The sequence below is a fragment of the Pungitius pungitius genome, chromosome 5 (genome assembly GCF_949316345.1).
Source record: "Pungitius pungitius chromosome 5, fPunPun2.1, whole genome shotgun sequence".
NCBI classification, from domain to species: Eukaryota; Metazoa; Chordata; class Actinopteri; order Perciformes; family Gasterosteidae; genus Pungitius; species Pungitius pungitius.
The window spans coordinates 6,670,239-6,686,220 of NC_084904.1; the positions used below are offsets into that span (position 1 = coordinate 6,670,239).

Here is a 15,982-nt window from a genome sequence, read left to right on the forward strand (position 1 = left end):
GACAAGTACACTGCATCAGGCTCTGTACAACGCTTTCTGTGATGAAGAAAGTGCGATGTAGTGTTGTATGGAATGCATTGAAAGATATGATCTATAGCTCTCACCAATTTCTTTTGTTTTCCGTCAGGATGGCCGAGCGGTCTAAGGCGCTGCGTTCAGGTCGCAGTCTCCACTGGAGGCGTGGGTTCGAATCCCACTTCTGACATGTGGTTTTCTTGCTCAGTTGCCTGTGACATGATGATGTAAACGGAGCAATGCTTTACATGTTAAACTGCCGCAACATATCATGTAGACTCGTCAAATGTTTGACAATTTTGAAGTCTCTCTTTTGTTTACCATTAAAAAGGGGTTTGAGTGGGATTTCAACAAAGATTCCTTCTGTTAGCATATATTGTCACCAGCGACAAGTACACTGCATCAGGCTCTGTACAACCCTTTCTGTGATGAAGAAAGTGCGATTAAAAGATATTATCTATAACTCTCACCAATTTCTTTTGTTTTCCGTCAGGATGGCCGAGCGGTCTAAGGCGCTGCGTTCAGGTCGCAGTCTCCACTGGAGGCGTGGGTTCGAATCCCACTTCTGACATGTGGTTTTCTTGCTCATTTCCCTTTGACATGATGATGTAGACAGAGCAATGCTTTACATGTTAAACTGCCGCAACATATCATGTAGACTCGTCAAATGTTTGACAATTTTGAAGTCTCTCTTTTGTTTACCATTAAAAAGGGGTTTGAGTGGGATTTCAACAAAGATTCCTTCTGTTAGCATATATTGTCACCAGCGACAAGTACACTGCATCAGGCTCTGTACAACCCTTTCTGTGATGAAGAAAGTGCGATGTAGTGTTGTATGGAATGCATTAAAAGATGTGATCTATAACTCTCATCAATTTCATTTGTTTTCCGTCAGGATGGCCGAGCGGTCTAAGGCGCTGCGTTCAGGTCGCAGTCTCCACTGGAGGCGTGGGTTCGAATCCCACTTCTGACATGTGGTTTTCTTGCTCAGTTCCCTTTGACATGATGATGTAGACAGAGCAATGCTTTACATGTTAAACTGCCGCAACATATCATGTAGACTAGTCAAATGTTTGACAATTTTGAAGTCTCTCTTTTGTTTACCATTAAAAAGGGGTTTGAGTGGGATTTCAACAAAGATTCCTTCTGTTAGCATATATTGTCACCAGCGACAAGTACACTGCATCAGGCTCTGTACAACGCTTTCTGTGATGAAGAAAGTGCGATTAAAAGATATGATCTATAACTCTCACCAATTTCTTTTGTTTTCCGTCAGGATGGCCGAGCGGTCTAAGGCGCTGCGTTCAGGTCGCAGTCTCCACTGGAGGCGTGGGTTCGAATCCCACTTCTGACATGTGGTTTTCTTGCTCATTTCCCTTTGACATGATGATGTAGACAGAGCAATGCTTTACATGTTAAACTGCCGCAACATATCACGTAGACTCGTCAAATGTTTGACAATTTTGAAGTCTCTCTTTTGTTTACCATTAAAAAGGGGTTTGAGTGGGATTTGAACAAAGATTCCTTCTGTTAGCATATATTGTCACCAGCGATCAGTACACTGCATCAGGCTCTGTACAACCCTTTCTGTGATGAAGAAAGTGCGATGTAGTGTTGTATGGAATGCATTAAAAGATATGATCTATAACTCTCACCAATTTCTTTTGTTTTCCGTCAGGATGGCCGAGCGGTCTAAGGCGCTGCGTTCAGGTCGCAGTCTCCACTGGAGGCGTGGGTTCGAATCCCACTTCTGACATGTGGTTTTCTTGCTCAGTTGCCTGTGACATGATGATGTAAACGGAGCAATGCTTTACATCTTAAACTGCCGCAACATATCATGTAGACTCGTCAAATGTTTGACAATTTTGAAGTCTCTCTTTTGTTTACCATTAAAAAGGGGTTTGAGTGGGATTTCAACAAAGATTCCTTCTGTTAGCATATATTGTCACCAGCGACAAGTACACTGCATCAGGCTCTGTACAACCCTTTCTGTGATGAAGAAAGTGCGATGTAGTGTTGTATGGAATGCATTAAAAGATATGATCTATAACTCTCATCAATTTCATTTGTTTTCCGTCAGGATGGCCGAGCGGTCTAAGGCGCTGCGTTCAGGTCGCAGTCTCCACTGGAGGCGTGGGTTCGAATCCCACTTCTGACATGTGGTTTTCTTGCTCAGTTGCCTGTGACATGATGATGTAAACGGAGCAATGCTTTACATGTTAAACTGCCGCAACATATCATGTAGACTCGTCAAATGTTTGACAATTTTGAAGTCTCTCTTTTGTTTACCATTAAAAAGGGGTTTGAGTGGGATTTCAACAAAGATTCCTTCTGTTAGCATATATTGTCACCAGCGACAAGTACACTGCATCAGGCTCTGTACAACCCTTTCTGTGATGAAGAAAGTGCGATTAAAAGATATTATCTATAACTCTCACCAATTTCTTTTGTTTTCCGTCAGGATGGCCGAGCGGTCTAAGGCGCTGCGTTCAGGTCGCAGTCTCCACTGGAGGCGTGGGTTCGAATCCCACTTCTGACATGTGGTTTTCTTGCTCATTTCCCTTTGACATGATGATGTAGACAGAGCAACGCTTTACATGTTAAACTGCCGCAACATATCATGTAGACTCGTCAAATGTTTGACAATTTTGAAGTCTCTCTTTTGTTTACCATTAAAAAGGGGTTTGAGTGGGATTTCAACAAAGATTCCTTCTGTTAGCATATATTGTCACCAGCGACAAGTACACTGCATCAGGCTCTGTACAACCCTTTCTGTGATGAAGAAAGTGCGATTAAAAGATATTATCTATAACTCTCACCAATTTCTTTTGTTTTCCGTCAGGATGGCCGAGCGGTCTAAGGCGCTGCGTTCAGGTCGCAGTCTCCACTGGAGGCGTGGGTTCGAATCCCACTTCTGACATGTGGTTTTCTTGCTCAGTTGCCTGTAACATGATGATGTAAACGGAGCAATGCTTTACATCTTAAACTGCCGCAACATATCATGTAGACTCGTCAAATGTTTGACCATTTTGAAGTCTCTCTTTTGTTTACCATTAAAAAGGGGTTTGAGTGGGATTTCAACAAAGATTCCTTCTGTTAGCATATATTGTCACCAGCGACAAGTACACTGCATCAGGCTCTGTACAACCCTTTCTGTGATGAAGAAAGTGCGATTAAAAGATATTATCTATAACTCTCACCAATTTCTTTTGTTTTCAGTCAGGATGGCCGAGCGGTCTAAGGCGCTGCGTTCAGGTCGCAGTCTCCACTGGAGGCGTGGGTTCGAATCCCACTTCTGACATGTGGTTTTCTTGCTCATTTCCCTTTGACATGATGATGTAGACAGAGCAATGCTTTACATGTTAAACTGCCGCAACATATCATGTAGACTCGTCAAATGTTTGACAATTTTGAAGTCTCTCTTTTGTTTACCATTAAAAAGGGGTTTGAGTGGGATTTCAACAAAGATTCCTTCTGTTAGCATATATTGTCACCAGCGACAAGTACACTGCATCAGGCTCTGTACAACCCTTTCTGTGATGAAGAAAGTGCGATGTAGTGTTGTATGGAATGCATTAAAAGATATGATCTATAACTCTCATCAATTTCATTTGTTTTCCGTCAGGATGGCCGAGCGGTCTAAGGCGCTGCGTTCAGGTCGCAGTCTCCACTGGAGGCGTGGGTTCGAATCCCACTTCTGACATGTGGTTTTCTTGCTCAGTTGCCTGTGACATGATGATGTAAACGGAGCAATGCTTTACATGTTAAACTGCCGCAACATATCATGTAGACTCGTCAAATGTTTGACAATTTTGAAGTCTCTCTTTTGTTTACCATTAAAAAGGGGTTTGAGTGGGATTTCAACAAAGATTCCTTCTGTTAGCATATATTGTCACCAGCGACAAGTACACTGCATCAGGCTCTGTTCAACCCTTTCTGTGATGAAGAAAGTGCGATTAAAAGATATTATCTATAACTCTCACCAATTTCTTTTGTTTTCCGTCAGGATGGCCGAGCGGTCTAAGGCGCTGCGTTCAGGTCGCAGTCTCCACTGGAGGCGTGGGTTCGAATCCCACTTCTGACATGTGGTTTTCTTGCTCATTTCCCTTTGACATGATGATGTAGACAGAGCAACGCTTTACATGTTAAACTGCCGCAACATATCATGTAGACTCGTCAAATGTTTGACAATTTTGAAGTCTCTCTTTTGTTTACCATTAAAAAGGGGTTTGAGTGGGATTTCAACAAAGATTCCTTCTGTTAGCATATATTGTCACCAGCGACAAGTACACTGCATCAGGCTCTGTACAACCCTTTCTGTGATGAAGAAAGTGCGATTAAAAGATATTATCTATAACTCTCACCAATTTCTTTTGTTTTCCGTCAGGATGGCCGAGCGGTCTAAGGCGCTGCGTTCAGGTCGCAGTCTCCACTGGAGGCGTGGGTTCGAATCCCACTTCTGACATGTGGTTTTCTTGCTCAGTTGCCTGTAACATGATGATGTAAACGGAGCAATGCTTTACATCTTAAACTGCCGCAACATATCATGTAGACTCGTCAAATGTTTGACCATTTTGAAGTCTCTCTTTTGTTTACCATTAAAAAGGGGTTTGAGTGGGATTTCAACAAAGATTCCTTCTGTTAGCATATATTGTCACCAGCGACAAGTACACTGCATCAGGCTCTGTACAACCCTTTCTGTGATGAAGAAAGTGCGATTAAAAGATATTATCTATAACTCTCACCAATTTCTTTTGTTTTCAGTCAGGATGGCCGAGCGGTCTAAGGCGCTGCGTTCAGGTCGCAGTCTCCACTGGAGGCGTGGGTTCGAATCCCACTTCTGACATGTGGTTTTCTTGCTCATTTCCCTTTGACATGATGATGTAGACAGAGCAATGCTTTACATGTTAAACTGCCGCAACATATCATGTAGACTCGTCAAATGTTTGACAATTTTGAAGTCTCTCTTTTGTTTACCATTAAAAAGGGGTTTGAGTGGGATTTCAACAAAGATTCCTTCTGTTAGCATATATTGTCACCAGCGACAAGTACACTGCATCAGGCTCTGTACAACCCTTTCTGTGATGAAGAAAGTGCGATGTAGTGTTGTATGGAATGCATTAAAAGATATGATCTATAACTCTCATCAATTTCATTTGTTTTCCGTCAGGATGGCCGAGCGGTCTAAGGCGCTGCGTTCAGGTCGCAGTCTCCACTGGAGGCGTGGGTTCGAATCCCACTTCTGACATGTGGTTTTCTTGCTCAGTTGCCTGTGACATGATGATGTAAACGGAGCAATGCTTTACATGTTAAACTGCCGCAACATATCATGTAGACTCGTCAAATGTTTGACAATTTTGAAGTCTCTCTTTTGTTTACCATTAAAAAGGGGTTTGAGTGGGATTTCAACAAAGATTCCTTCTGTTAGCATATATTGTCACCAGCGACAAGTACACTGCATCAGGCTCTGTTCAACCCTTTCTGTGATGAAGAAAGTGCGATTAAAAGATATTATCTATAACTCTCACCAATTTCTTTTGTTTTCCGTCAGGATGGCCGAGCGGTCTAAGGCGCTGCGTTCAGGTCGCAGTCTCCACTGGAGGCGTGGGTTCGAATCCCACTTCTGACATGTGGTTTTCTTGCTCATTTCCCTTTGACATGATGATGTAGACAGAGCAACGCTTTACATGTTAAACTGCCGCAACATATCATGTAGACTCGTCAAATGTTTGACAATTTTGAAGTCTCTCTTTTGTTTACCATTAAAAAGGGGTTTGAGTGGGATTTCAACAAAGATTCCTTCTGTTAGCATATATTGTCACCAGCGACAAGTACACTGCATCAGGCTCTGTACAACCCTTTCTGTGATGAAGAAAGTGCGATTAAAAGATATTATCTATAACTCTCACCAATTTCTTTTGTTTTCCGTCAGGATGGCCGAGCGGTCTAAGGCGCTGCGTTCAGGTCGCAGTCTCCACTGGAGGCGTGGGTTCGAATCCCACTTCTGACATGTGGTTTTCTTGCTCAGTTGCCTGTAACATGATGATGTAAACGGAGCAATGCTTTACATCTTAAACTGCCGCAACATATCATGTAGACTCGTCAAATGTTTGACCATTTTGAAGTCTCTCTTTTGTTTACCATTAAAAAGGGGTTTGAGTGGGATTTCAACAAAGATTCCTTCTGTTAGCATATATTGTCACCAGCGACAAGTACACTGCATCAGGCTCTGTACAACCCTTTCTGTGATGAAGAAAGTGCGATTAAAAGATATTATCTATAACTCTCACCAATTTCTTTTGTTTTCCGTCAGGATGGCCGAGCGGTCTAAGGCGCTGCGTTCAGGTCGCAGTCTCCACTGGAGGCGTGGGTTCGAATCCCACTTCTGACATGTGGTTTTCTTGCTCATTTCCCTTTGACATGATGATGTAGACAGAGCAATGCTTTACATGTTAAACTGCCGCAACATATCATGTAGACTCGTCAAATGTTTGACAATTTTGAAGTCTCTCTTTTGTTTACCATTAAAAAGGGGTTTGAGTGGGATTTCAACAAAGATTCCTTCTGTTAGCATATATTGTCACCAGCGACAAGTACACTGCATCAGGCTCTGTACAACCCTTTCTGTGATGAAGAAAGTGCGATTAAAAGATATTATCTATAACTCTCACCAATTTCTTTTGTTTTCCGTCAGGATGGCCGAGCGGTCTAAGGCGCTGCGTTCAGGTCGCAGTCTCCACTGGAGGCGTGGGTTCGAATCCCACTTCTGACATGTGGTTTTCTTGCTCAGTTGCCTGTAACATGATGATGTAAACGGAGCAATGCTTTACATCTTAAACTGCCGCAACATATCATGTAGACTCGTCAAATGTTTGACCATTTTGAAGTCTCTCTTTTGTTTACCATTAAAAAGGGGTTTGAGTGGGATTTCAACAAAGATTCCTTCTGTTAGCATATATTGTCACCAGCGACAAGTACACTGCATCAGGCTCTGTACAACCCTTTCTGTGATGAAGAAAGTGCGATTAAAAGATATTATCTATAACTCTCACCAATTTCTTTTGTTTTCCGTCAGGATGGCCGAGCGGTCTAAGGCGCTGCGTTCAGGTCGCAGTCTCCACTGGAGGCGTGGGTTCGAATCCCACTTCTGACATGTGGTTTTCTTGCTCATTTCCCTTTGACATGATGATGTAGACAGAGCAATGCTTTACATGTTAAACTGCCGCAACATATCATGTAGACTCGTCAAATGTTTGACAATTTTGAAGTCTCTCTTTTGTTTACCATTAAAAAGGGGTTTGAGTGGGATTTGAACAAAGATTCCTTCTGTTAGCATATATTGTCACCAGCGATCAGTACACTGCATCAGGCTCTGTACAACCCTTTCTGTGATGAAGAAAGTGCGATGTAGTGTTGTATGGAATGCATTAAAAGATATGATCTATAACTCTCACCAATTTCTTTTGTTTTCCGTCAGGATGGCCGAGCGGTCTAAGGCGCTGCGTTCAGGTCGCAGTCTCCACTGGAGGCGTGGGTTCGAATCCCACTTCTGACATGTGGTTTTCTTGCTCAGTTGCCTGTGACATGATGATGTAAACGGAGCAATGCTTTACATCTTAAACTGCCGCAACATATCATGTAGACTCGTCAAATGTTTGACCATTTTGAAGTCTCTCTTTTGTTTACCATTAAAAAGGGGTTTGAGTGGGATTTCAACAAAGATTCCTTCTGTTAGCATATATTGTCACCAGCGACAAGTACACTGCATCAGGCTCTGTACAACCCTTTCTGTGATGAAGAAAGTGCGATGTAGTGTTGTATGGAATGCATTACAAGATATGATCTATAACTCTCACCAATTTCTTTTGTTTTCCGTCAGGATGGCCGAGCGGTCTAAGGCGCTGCGTTCAGGTCGCAGTCTCCACTGGAGGCGTGGGTTCGAATCCCACTTCTGACATGTGGTTTTCTTGCTCAGTTGCCTGTGACATGATGATGTAAACGGAGCAATGCTTTACATGTTAAACTGCCGCAACATATCATGTAGACTCGTCAAATGTTTGACAATTTTGAAGTCTCTCTTTTGTTTACCATTAAAAAGGGGTTTGAGTGGGATTTGAACAAAGCTTCCTTCTGTTAGCATATATAGTAAGCAGCGATCAGTATACTGCATCAGGCCGTGTACAACCCTTTCTGTGATCAAGAAAGTGCTATGTAATGTTATATCGAATGCATTAAAAGATATAATCTATAACTCTCACCAATTTCTTTTGTTTTCCGTCAGGATGGCCGAGCGGTCTAAGGCGCTGCGTTCAGGTCGCAGTCTCCACTGGAGGCGTGGGTTCGAATCCCACTTCTGACATGTGGTTTTCTTGCTCAGTTGCCTGTGACATGATGATGTAAACGGAGCAATGCTTTACATGTTAAACTGCCGCAACATATCATGTAGACTCGTCAAATGTTTGACAATTTTGAAGTCTCTCTTTTGTTTACCATTAAAAAGGGGTTTGAGTGGGATTTGAACAAAGCTTCCTTCTGTTAGCATATATAGTAAGCAGCGATCAGTATACTGCATCAGGCCGTGTACAACCCTTTCTGTGATCAAGAAAGTGCTATGTAATGTTATATCGAATGCATTAAAAGATATAATCTATAACTCTCACCAATTTCTTTTGTTTTCCGTCAGGATGGCCGAGCGGTCTAAGGCGCTGCGTTCAGGTCGCAGTCTCCACTGGAGGCGTGGGTTCGAATCCCACTTCTGACATGTGGTTTTCTTGCTCATTTCCCTTTGACATGATGATGTAGACAGAGCAATGCTTTACATGTTAAACTGCCGCAACATATCATGTAGACTCGTCAAATGTTTGACAATTTTGAAGTCTCTCTTTTGTTTAACATTAAAAAGGGGTTTGAGTGGGATTTGAACAAAGCTTCCTTCTGTTAGCATATATTGTCACCAGCGACAAGTACACTGCATCAGGCTCTGTACAACGCTTTCTGTGATGAAGAAAGTGCGATTAAAAGATATGATCTATAACTCTCACCAATTTCTTTTGTTTTCCGTCAGGATGGCCGAGCGGTCTAAGGCGCTGCGTTCAGGTCGCAGTCTCCACTGGAGGCGTGGGTTCGAATCCCACTTCTGACATGTGGTTTTCTTGCTCAGTTCCCTTTGACATGATGATGTAAACGGAGCAATGCTTTACATGTTAAACTGCCGCAACATATCATGTAGACTCGTCAAATGTTTGACAATTTTGAAGTCTCTCTTTTGTTTAACATTAAAAAGGGGTTTGAGTGGGATTTGAACAAAGCTTCCTTCTGTTAGCATATATTGTCACCAGCGACAAGTACACTGCATCAGGCTCTGTACAACCCTTTCTGTGATCAAGAAAGTGATATGTAATGTTATATCGAATGCATTAAAAGATATGATCTATAACTCTCACCAATTTCTTTTGTTTTCAGTCAGGATGGCCGAGCGGTCTAAGGCGCTGCGTTCAGGTCGCAGTCTCCACTGGAGGCGTGGGTTCGAATCCCACTTCTGACATGTGATTTTCTTGCTCAGTTCCCTTTGACATGATGATGTAAACGGAGCAATGCTTTACATGTTAAACTGCCGCAACATATCATGTAGACTCGTCAAATGTTTGACAATTTTGAAGTCTCTCTTTTGTTTACCATTAAAAAGGGGTTTGAGTGGGATTTCAACAAAGATTCCTTCTGTTAGCATATATTGTCACCAGCGACAAGTACACTGCATCAGGCTCTGTACAACCCTTTCTGTGATGAAGAAAGTGCGATTAAAAGATATTATCTATAACTCTCACCAATTTCTTTTGTTTTCCGTCAGGATGGCCGAGCGGTCTAAGGCGCTGCGTTCAGGTCGCAGTCTCCACTGGAGGCGTGGGTTCGAATCCCACTTCTGACATGTGGTTTTCTTGCTCATTTCCCTTTGACATGATGATGTAGACAGAGCAACGCTTTACATGTTAAACTGCCGCAACATATCATGTAGACTCGTCAAATGTTTGACAATTTTGAAGTCTCTCTTTTGTTTACCATTAAAAAGGGGTTTGAGTGGGATTTCAACAAAGATTCCTTCTGTTAGCATATATTGTCACCAGCGACAAGTACACTGCATCAGGCTCTGTACAACCCTTTCTGTGATGAAGAAAGTGCGATTAAAAGATATTATCTATAACTCTCACCAATTTCTTTTGTTTTCCGTCAGGATGGCCGAGCGGTCTAAGGCGCTGCGTTCAGGTCGCAGTCTCCACTGGAGGCGTGGGTTCGAATCCCACTTCTGACATGTGGTTTTCTTGCTCAGTTGCCTGTAACATGATGATGTAAACGGAGCAATGCTTTACATCTTAAACTGCCGCAACATATCATGTAGACTCGTCAAATGTTTGACCATTTTGAAGTCTCTCTTTTGTTTACCATTAAAAAGGGGTTTGAGTGGGATTTCAACAAAGATTCCTTCTGTTAGCATATATTGTCACCAGCGACAAGTACACTGCATCAGGCTCTGTACAACCCTTTCTGTGATGAAGAAAGTGCGATTAAAAGATATTATCTATAACTCTCACCAATTTCTTTTGTTTTCCGTCAGGATGGCCGAGCGGTCTAAGGCGCTGCGTTCAGGTCGCAGTCTCCACTGGAGGCGTGGGTTCGAATCCCACTTCTGACATGTGGTTTTCTTGCTCATTTCCCTTTGACATGATGATGTAGACAGAGCAATGCTTTACATGTTAAACTGCCGCAACATATCATGTAGACTCGTCAAATGTTTGACAATTTTGAAGTCTCTCTTTTGTTTACCATTAAAAAGGGGTTTGAGTGGGATTTGAACAAAGATTCCTTCTGTTAGCATATATTGTCACCAGCGATCAGTACACTGCATCAGGCTCTGTACAACCCTTTCTGTGATGAAGAAAGTGCGATGTAGTGTTGTATGGAATGCATTAAAAGATATGATCTATAACTCTCACCAATTTCTTTTGTTTTCCGTCAGGATGGCCGAGCGGTCTAAGGCGCTGCGTTCAGGTCGCAGTCTCCACTGGAGGCGTGGGTTCGAATCCCACTTCTGACATGTGGTTTTCTTGCTCAGTTGCCTGTGACATGATGATGTAAACGGAGCAATGCTTTACATCTTAAACTGCCGCAACATATCATGTAGACTCGTCAAATGTTTGACCATTTTGAAGTCTCTCTTTTGTTTACCATTAAAAAGGGGTTTGAGTGGGATTTCAACAAAGATTCCTTCTGTTAGCATATATTGTCACCAGCGACAAGTACACTGCATCAGGCTCTGTACAACCCTTTCTGTGATGAAGAAAGTGCGATGTAGTGTTGTATGGAATGCATTACAAGATATGATCTATAACTCTCACCAATTTCTTTTGTTTTCCGTCAGGATGGCCGAGCGGTCTAAGGCGCTGCGTTCAGGTCGCAGTCTCCACTGGAGGCGTGGGTTCGAATCCCACTTCTGACATGTGGTTTTCTTGCTCAGTTGCCTGTGACATGATGATGTAAACGGAGCAATGCTTTACATGTTAAACTGCCGCAACATATCATGTAGACTCGTCAAATGTTTGACAATTTTGAAGTCTCTCTTTTGTTTACCATTAAAAAGGGGTTTGAGTGGGATTTGAACAAAGCTTCCTTCTGTTAGCATATATAGTAAGCAGCGATCAGTATACTGCATCAGGCCGTGTACAACCCTTTCTGTGATCAAGAAAGTGCTATGTAATGTTATATCGAATGCATTAAAAGATATAATCTATAACTCTCACCAATTTCTTTTGTTTTCCGTCAGGATGGCCGAGTGGTCTAAGGCGCTGCGTTCAGGTCGCAGTCTCCACTGGAGGCGTGGGTTCGAATCCCACTTCTGACATGTGGTTTTCTTGCTCAGTTGCCTGTGACATGATGATGTAAACGGAGCAATGCTTTACATGTTAAACTGCCGCAACATATCATGTAGACTCGTCAAATGTTTGACAATTTTGAAGTCTCTCTTTTGTTTACCATTAAAAAGGGGTTTGAGTGGGATTTGAACAAAGCTTCCTTCTGTTAGCATATATAGTAAGCAGCGATCAGTATACTGCATCAGGCCGTGTACAACCCTTTCTGTGATCAAGAAAGTGCTATGTAATGTTATATCGAATGCATTAAAAGATATAATCTATAACTCTCACCAATTTCTTTTGTTTTCCGTCAGGATGGCCGAGCGGTCTAAGGCGCTGCGTTCAGGTCGCAGTCTCCACTGGAGGCGTGGGTTCGAATCCCACTTCTGACATGTGGTTTTCTTGCTCATTTCCCTTTGACATGATGATGTAGACAGAGCAATGCTTTACATGTTAAACTGCCGCAACATATCATGTAGACTCGTCAAATGTTTGACAATTTTGAAGTCTCTCTTTTGTTTAACATTAAAAAGGGGTTTGAGTGGGATTTGAACAAAGCTTCCTTCTGTTAGCATATATTGTCACCAGCGACAAGTACACTGCATCAGGCTCTGTACAACGCTTTCTGTGATGAAGAAAGTGCGATTAAAAGATATGATCTATAACTCTCACCAATTTCTTTTGTTTTCCGTCAGGATGGCCGAGCGGTCTAAGGCGCTGCGTTCAGGTCGCAGTCTCCACTGGAGGCGTGGGTTCGAATCCCACTTCTGACATGTGGTTTTCTTGCTCAGTTCCCTTTGACATGATGATGTAAACGGAGCAATGCTTTACATGTTAAACTGCCGCAACATATCATGTAGACTCGTCAAATGTTTGACAATTTTGAAGTCTCTCTTTTGTTTAACATTAAAAAGGGGTTTGAGTGGGATTTGAACAAAGCTTCCTTCTGTTAGCATATATTGTCACCAGCGACAAGTACACTGCATCAGGCTCTGTACAACCCTTTCTGTGATCAAGAAAGTGATATGTAATGTTATATCGAATGCATTAAAAGATATGATCTATAACTCTCACCAATTTCTTTTGTTTTCAGTCAGGATGGCCGAGCGGTCTAAGGCGCTGCGTTCAGGTCGCAGTCTCCACTGGAGGCGTGGGTTCGAATCCCACTTCTGACATGTGATTTTCTTGCTCAGTTCCCTTTGACATGATGATGTAAACGGAGCAATGCTTTACATGTTAAACTGCCGCAACATATCATGTAGACTCGTCAAATGTTTGACAATTTTGAAGTCTCTCTTTTGTTTACCATTAAAAAGGGGTTTGAGTGGGATTTCAACAAAGATTCCTTCTGTTAGCATATATTGTCACCAGCGACAAGTACACTGCATCAGGCTCTGTACAACCCTTTCTGTGATGAAGAAAGTGCGATTAAAAGATATTATCTATAACTCTCACCAATTTCTTTTGTTTTCCGTCAGGATGGCCGAGCGGTCTAAGGCGCTGCGTTCAGGTCGCAGTCTCCACTGGAGGCGTGGGTTCGAATCCCACTTCTGACATGTGGTTTTCTTGCTCATTTCCCTTTGACATGATGATGTAGACAGAGCAACGCTTTACATGTTAAACTGCCGCAACATATCATGTAGACTCGTCAAATGTTTGACAATTTTGAAGTCTCTCTTTTGTTTACCATTAAAAAGGGGTTTGAGTGGGATTTCAACAAAGATTCCTTCTGTTAGCATATATTGTCACCAGCGACAAGTACACTGCATCAGGCTCTGTACAACCCTTTCTGTGATGAAGAAAGTGCGATTAAAAGATATTATCTATAACTCTCACCAATTTCTTTTGTTTTCCGTCAGGATGGCCGAGCGGTCTAAGGCGCTGCGTTCAGGTCGCAGTCTCCACTGGAGGCGTGGGTTCGAATCCCACTTCTGACATGTGGTTTTCTTGCTCAGTTGCCTGTAACATGATGATGTAAACGGAGCAATGCTTTACATCTTAAACTGCCGCAACATATCATGTAGACTCGTCAAATGTTTGACCATTTTGAAGTCTCTCTTTTGTTTACCATTAAAAAGGGGTTTGAGTGGGATTTCAACAAAGATTCCTTCTGTTAGCATATATTGTCACCAGCGACAAGTACACTGCATCAGGCTCTGTACAACCCTTTCTGTGATGAAGAAAGTGCGATTAAAAGATATTATCTATAACTCTCACCAATTTCTTTTGTTTTCCGTCAGGATGGCCGAGCGGTCTAAGGCGCTGCGTTCAGGTCGCAGTCTCCACTGGAGGCGTGGGTTCGAATCCCACTTCTGACATGTGGTTTTCTTGCTCATTTCCCTTTGACATGATGATGTAGACAGAGCAATGCTTTACATGTTAAACTGCCGCAACATATCATGTAGACTCGTCAAATGTTTGACAATTTTGAAGTCTCTCTTTTGTTTACCATTAAAAAGGGGTTTGAGTGGGATTTCAACAAAGATTCCTTCTGTTAGCATATATTGTCACCAGCGACAAGTACACTGCATCAGGCTCTGTACAACCCTTTCTGTGATGAAGAAAGTGCGATTAAAAGATATTATCTATAACTCTCACCAATTTCTTTTGTTTTCCGTCAGGATGGCCGAGCGGTCTAAGGCGCTGCGTTCAGGTCGCAGTCTCCACTGGAGGCGTGGGTTCGAATCCCACTTCTGACATGTGGTTTTCTTGCTCAGTTGCCTGTAACATGATGATGTAAACGGAGCAATGCTTTACATCTTAAACTGCCGCAACATATCATGTAGACTCGTCAAATGTTTGACCATTTTGAAGTCTCTCTTTTGTTTACCATTAAAAAGGGGTTTGAGTGGGATTTCAACAAAGATTCCTTCTGTTAGCATATATTGTCACCAGCGACAAGTACACTGCATCAGGCTCTGTACAACCCTTTCTGTGATGAAGAAAGTGCGATTAAAAGATATTATCTATAACTCTCACCAATTTCTTTTGTTTTCCGTCAGGATGGCCGAGCGGTCTAAGGCGCTGCGTTCAGGTCGCAGTCTCCACTGGAGGCGTGGGTTCGAATCCCACTTCTGACATGTGGTTTTCTTGCTCATTTCCCTTTGACATGATGATGTAGACAGAGCAATGCTTTACATGTTAAACTGCCGCAACATATCATGTAGACTCGTCAAATGTTTGACAATTTTGAAGTCTCTCTTTTGTTTACCATTAAAAAGGGGTTTGAGTGGGATTTGAACAAAGATTCCTTCTGTTAGCATATATTGTCACCAGCGATCAGTACACTGCATCAGGCTCTGTACAACCCTTTCTGTGATGAAGAAAGTGCGATGTAGTGTTGTATGGAATGCATTAAAAGATATGATCTATAACTCTCACCAATTTCTTTTGTTTTCCGTCAGGATGGCCGAGCGGTCTAAGGCGCTGCGTTCAGGTCGCAGTCTCCACTGGAGGCGTGGGTTCGAATCCCACTTCTGACATGTGGTTTTCTTGCTCAGTTGCCTGTGACATGATGATGTAAACGGAGCAATGCTTTACATCTTAAACTGCCGCAACATATCATGTAGACTCGTCAAATGTTTGACCATTTTGAAGTCTCTCTTTTGTTTACCATTAAAAAGGGGTTTGAGTGGGATTTCAACAAAGATTCCTTCTGTTAGCATATATTGTCACCAGCGACAAGTACACTGCATCAGGCTCTGTACAACCCTTTCTGTGATGAAGAAAGTGCGATGTAGTGTTGTATGGAATGCATTACAAGATATGATCTATAACTCTCACCAATTTCTTTTGTTTTCCGTCAGGATGGCCGAGCGGTCTAAGGCGCTGCGTTCAGGTCGCAGTCTCCACTGGAGGCGTGGGTTCGAATCCCACTTCTGACATGTGGTTTTCTTGCTCAGTTGCCTGTGACATGATGATGTAAACGGAGCAATGCTTTACATGTTAAACTGCCGCAACATATCATGTAGACTCGTCAAATGTTTGACAATTTTGAAGTCTCTCTTTTGTTTACCATTAAAAAGGGGTTTGAGTGGGATTTGAACAAAGCTTCCTTCTGTTAG

General features: G+C 42.4%; 41 non-coding genes across 41 annotated transcripts; all 41 read left to right on the plus strand.

Annotated features, from left to right (window-relative positions):
* Nucleotides 1–122: 122 nt before the first annotated feature.
* On the plus strand, nucleotides 123–205 carry trnal-cag (transfer RNA leucine (anticodon CAG)). Its single transcript has one exon. It is a non-coding gene; the product is annotated as a tRNA-Leu (tRNA).
* Nucleotides 206–503: 298 nt separating this feature from the next.
* trnal-cag (transfer RNA leucine (anticodon CAG)) lies at nucleotides 504–586 on the plus strand. The gene has a single exon. It is a non-coding gene; the product is annotated as a tRNA-Leu (tRNA).
* A 319-nt stretch (nucleotides 587–905) lies between these two features.
* Nucleotides 906–988, plus strand: trnal-cag (transfer RNA leucine (anticodon CAG)). Its single transcript has one exon. It is a non-coding gene; the product is annotated as a tRNA-Leu (tRNA).
* A 298-nt stretch (nucleotides 989–1,286) lies between these two features.
* Nucleotides 1,287–1,369, plus strand: trnal-cag (transfer RNA leucine (anticodon CAG)). Its single transcript has one exon. It is a non-coding gene; the product is annotated as a tRNA-Leu (tRNA).
* A 319-nt stretch (nucleotides 1,370–1,688) lies between these two features.
* Nucleotides 1,689–1,771, plus strand: trnal-cag (transfer RNA leucine (anticodon CAG)). The gene has a single exon. It is a non-coding gene; the product is annotated as a tRNA-Leu (tRNA).
* A 319-nt stretch (nucleotides 1,772–2,090) lies between these two features.
* trnal-cag (transfer RNA leucine (anticodon CAG)) lies at nucleotides 2,091–2,173 on the plus strand. The gene has a single exon. It is a non-coding gene; the product is annotated as a tRNA-Leu (tRNA).
* Nucleotides 2,174–2,471: 298 nt separating this feature from the next.
* On the plus strand, nucleotides 2,472–2,554 carry trnal-cag (transfer RNA leucine (anticodon CAG)). Its single transcript has one exon. It is a non-coding gene; the product is annotated as a tRNA-Leu (tRNA).
* Nucleotides 2,555–2,852: 298 nt separating this feature from the next.
* trnal-cag (transfer RNA leucine (anticodon CAG)) lies at nucleotides 2,853–2,935 on the plus strand. The gene has a single exon. It is a non-coding gene; the product is annotated as a tRNA-Leu (tRNA).
* A 298-nt stretch (nucleotides 2,936–3,233) lies between these two features.
* On the plus strand, nucleotides 3,234–3,316 carry trnal-cag (transfer RNA leucine (anticodon CAG)). The gene has a single exon. It is a non-coding gene; the product is annotated as a tRNA-Leu (tRNA).
* A 319-nt stretch (nucleotides 3,317–3,635) lies between these two features.
* Nucleotides 3,636–3,718, plus strand: trnal-cag (transfer RNA leucine (anticodon CAG)). The gene has a single exon. It is a non-coding gene; the product is annotated as a tRNA-Leu (tRNA).
* A 298-nt stretch (nucleotides 3,719–4,016) lies between these two features.
* Nucleotides 4,017–4,099, plus strand: trnal-cag (transfer RNA leucine (anticodon CAG)). Its single transcript has one exon. It is a non-coding gene; the product is annotated as a tRNA-Leu (tRNA).
* A 298-nt stretch (nucleotides 4,100–4,397) lies between these two features.
* trnal-cag (transfer RNA leucine (anticodon CAG)) lies at nucleotides 4,398–4,480 on the plus strand. Its single transcript has one exon. It is a non-coding gene; the product is annotated as a tRNA-Leu (tRNA).
* A 298-nt stretch (nucleotides 4,481–4,778) lies between these two features.
* On the plus strand, nucleotides 4,779–4,861 carry trnal-cag (transfer RNA leucine (anticodon CAG)). Its single transcript has one exon. It is a non-coding gene; the product is annotated as a tRNA-Leu (tRNA).
* Nucleotides 4,862–5,180: 319 nt separating this feature from the next.
* trnal-cag (transfer RNA leucine (anticodon CAG)) lies at nucleotides 5,181–5,263 on the plus strand. Its single transcript has one exon. It is a non-coding gene; the product is annotated as a tRNA-Leu (tRNA).
* A 298-nt stretch (nucleotides 5,264–5,561) lies between these two features.
* On the plus strand, nucleotides 5,562–5,644 carry trnal-cag (transfer RNA leucine (anticodon CAG)). Its single transcript has one exon. It is a non-coding gene; the product is annotated as a tRNA-Leu (tRNA).
* A 298-nt stretch (nucleotides 5,645–5,942) lies between these two features.
* Nucleotides 5,943–6,025, plus strand: trnal-cag (transfer RNA leucine (anticodon CAG)). Its single transcript has one exon. It is a non-coding gene; the product is annotated as a tRNA-Leu (tRNA).
* Nucleotides 6,026–6,323: 298 nt separating this feature from the next.
* trnal-cag (transfer RNA leucine (anticodon CAG)) lies at nucleotides 6,324–6,406 on the plus strand. Its single transcript has one exon. It is a non-coding gene; the product is annotated as a tRNA-Leu (tRNA).
* Nucleotides 6,407–6,704: 298 nt separating this feature from the next.
* trnal-cag (transfer RNA leucine (anticodon CAG)) lies at nucleotides 6,705–6,787 on the plus strand. The gene has a single exon. It is a non-coding gene; the product is annotated as a tRNA-Leu (tRNA).
* A 298-nt stretch (nucleotides 6,788–7,085) lies between these two features.
* Nucleotides 7,086–7,168, plus strand: trnal-cag (transfer RNA leucine (anticodon CAG)). Its single transcript has one exon. It is a non-coding gene; the product is annotated as a tRNA-Leu (tRNA).
* Nucleotides 7,169–7,487: 319 nt separating this feature from the next.
* trnal-cag (transfer RNA leucine (anticodon CAG)) lies at nucleotides 7,488–7,570 on the plus strand. The gene has a single exon. It is a non-coding gene; the product is annotated as a tRNA-Leu (tRNA).
* Nucleotides 7,571–7,889: 319 nt separating this feature from the next.
* Nucleotides 7,890–7,972, plus strand: trnal-cag (transfer RNA leucine (anticodon CAG)). Its single transcript has one exon. It is a non-coding gene; the product is annotated as a tRNA-Leu (tRNA).
* Nucleotides 7,973–8,291: 319 nt separating this feature from the next.
* Nucleotides 8,292–8,374, plus strand: trnal-cag (transfer RNA leucine (anticodon CAG)). Its single transcript has one exon. It is a non-coding gene; the product is annotated as a tRNA-Leu (tRNA).
* Nucleotides 8,375–8,693: 319 nt separating this feature from the next.
* trnal-cag (transfer RNA leucine (anticodon CAG)) lies at nucleotides 8,694–8,776 on the plus strand. Its single transcript has one exon. It is a non-coding gene; the product is annotated as a tRNA-Leu (tRNA).
* A 298-nt stretch (nucleotides 8,777–9,074) lies between these two features.
* On the plus strand, nucleotides 9,075–9,157 carry trnal-cag (transfer RNA leucine (anticodon CAG)). Its single transcript has one exon. It is a non-coding gene; the product is annotated as a tRNA-Leu (tRNA).
* A 319-nt stretch (nucleotides 9,158–9,476) lies between these two features.
* trnal-cag (transfer RNA leucine (anticodon CAG)) lies at nucleotides 9,477–9,559 on the plus strand. The gene has a single exon. It is a non-coding gene; the product is annotated as a tRNA-Leu (tRNA).
* Nucleotides 9,560–9,857: 298 nt separating this feature from the next.
* trnal-cag (transfer RNA leucine (anticodon CAG)) lies at nucleotides 9,858–9,940 on the plus strand. The gene has a single exon. It is a non-coding gene; the product is annotated as a tRNA-Leu (tRNA).
* Nucleotides 9,941–10,238: 298 nt separating this feature from the next.
* On the plus strand, nucleotides 10,239–10,321 carry trnal-cag (transfer RNA leucine (anticodon CAG)). The gene has a single exon. It is a non-coding gene; the product is annotated as a tRNA-Leu (tRNA).
* A 298-nt stretch (nucleotides 10,322–10,619) lies between these two features.
* On the plus strand, nucleotides 10,620–10,702 carry trnal-cag (transfer RNA leucine (anticodon CAG)). Its single transcript has one exon. It is a non-coding gene; the product is annotated as a tRNA-Leu (tRNA).
* A 319-nt stretch (nucleotides 10,703–11,021) lies between these two features.
* Nucleotides 11,022–11,104, plus strand: trnal-cag (transfer RNA leucine (anticodon CAG)). Its single transcript has one exon. It is a non-coding gene; the product is annotated as a tRNA-Leu (tRNA).
* Nucleotides 11,105–11,423: 319 nt separating this feature from the next.
* Nucleotides 11,424–11,506, plus strand: trnal-cag (transfer RNA leucine (anticodon CAG)). Its single transcript has one exon. It is a non-coding gene; the product is annotated as a tRNA-Leu (tRNA).
* Nucleotides 11,507–11,825: 319 nt separating this feature from the next.
* Nucleotides 11,826–11,908, plus strand: trnal-cag (transfer RNA leucine (anticodon CAG)). Its single transcript has one exon. It is a non-coding gene; the product is annotated as a tRNA-Leu (tRNA).
* Nucleotides 11,909–12,227: 319 nt separating this feature from the next.
* Nucleotides 12,228–12,310, plus strand: trnal-cag (transfer RNA leucine (anticodon CAG)). The gene has a single exon. It is a non-coding gene; the product is annotated as a tRNA-Leu (tRNA).
* A 298-nt stretch (nucleotides 12,311–12,608) lies between these two features.
* trnal-cag (transfer RNA leucine (anticodon CAG)) lies at nucleotides 12,609–12,691 on the plus strand. Its single transcript has one exon. It is a non-coding gene; the product is annotated as a tRNA-Leu (tRNA).
* A 319-nt stretch (nucleotides 12,692–13,010) lies between these two features.
* Nucleotides 13,011–13,093, plus strand: trnal-cag (transfer RNA leucine (anticodon CAG)). Its single transcript has one exon. It is a non-coding gene; the product is annotated as a tRNA-Leu (tRNA).
* Nucleotides 13,094–13,391: 298 nt separating this feature from the next.
* trnal-cag (transfer RNA leucine (anticodon CAG)) lies at nucleotides 13,392–13,474 on the plus strand. Its single transcript has one exon. It is a non-coding gene; the product is annotated as a tRNA-Leu (tRNA).
* Nucleotides 13,475–13,772: 298 nt separating this feature from the next.
* On the plus strand, nucleotides 13,773–13,855 carry trnal-cag (transfer RNA leucine (anticodon CAG)). Its single transcript has one exon. It is a non-coding gene; the product is annotated as a tRNA-Leu (tRNA).
* Nucleotides 13,856–14,153: 298 nt separating this feature from the next.
* On the plus strand, nucleotides 14,154–14,236 carry trnal-cag (transfer RNA leucine (anticodon CAG)). Its single transcript has one exon. It is a non-coding gene; the product is annotated as a tRNA-Leu (tRNA).
* Nucleotides 14,237–14,534: 298 nt separating this feature from the next.
* Nucleotides 14,535–14,617, plus strand: trnal-cag (transfer RNA leucine (anticodon CAG)). The gene has a single exon. It is a non-coding gene; the product is annotated as a tRNA-Leu (tRNA).
* A 298-nt stretch (nucleotides 14,618–14,915) lies between these two features.
* Nucleotides 14,916–14,998, plus strand: trnal-cag (transfer RNA leucine (anticodon CAG)). Its single transcript has one exon. It is a non-coding gene; the product is annotated as a tRNA-Leu (tRNA).
* Nucleotides 14,999–15,317: 319 nt separating this feature from the next.
* Nucleotides 15,318–15,400, plus strand: trnal-cag (transfer RNA leucine (anticodon CAG)). The gene has a single exon. It is a non-coding gene; the product is annotated as a tRNA-Leu (tRNA).
* Nucleotides 15,401–15,719: 319 nt separating this feature from the next.
* trnal-cag (transfer RNA leucine (anticodon CAG)) lies at nucleotides 15,720–15,802 on the plus strand. The gene has a single exon. It is a non-coding gene; the product is annotated as a tRNA-Leu (tRNA).
* Nucleotides 15,803–15,982: the final 180 nt, after the last annotated feature.